Here is a 271-nt window from a genome sequence, read left to right as displayed (position 1 = left end):
ACATTTTACGAAATTACATAAGAATATGATCGCATTCTTAATTCTGCGATTCTGTGGATTACTGGATGTTCTCATGACATTGTCATTGGTGTCCTCTTTCTTCATCTGTAATATGTGCAAACATTCAGGTTTGGGGATCAATATTCAATGACAATGATAGTGAACAGATTCTTATGTAACTGAAAAGGTTCTTACTACATTTTTTTAAAATCTATTATATACATTATATATATATATATGTATATATATTTATATTTTTATTTCACTTTCT

This window comes from Lytechinus pictus, chromosome 3 (assembly GCF_037042905.1).
Source record: "Lytechinus pictus isolate F3 Inbred chromosome 3, Lp3.0, whole genome shotgun sequence".
NCBI lineage: Eukaryota > Metazoa > Echinodermata > Echinoidea > Temnopleuroida > Toxopneustidae > Lytechinus > Lytechinus pictus.
This window is presented reverse-complemented; position numbering follows the sequence as displayed.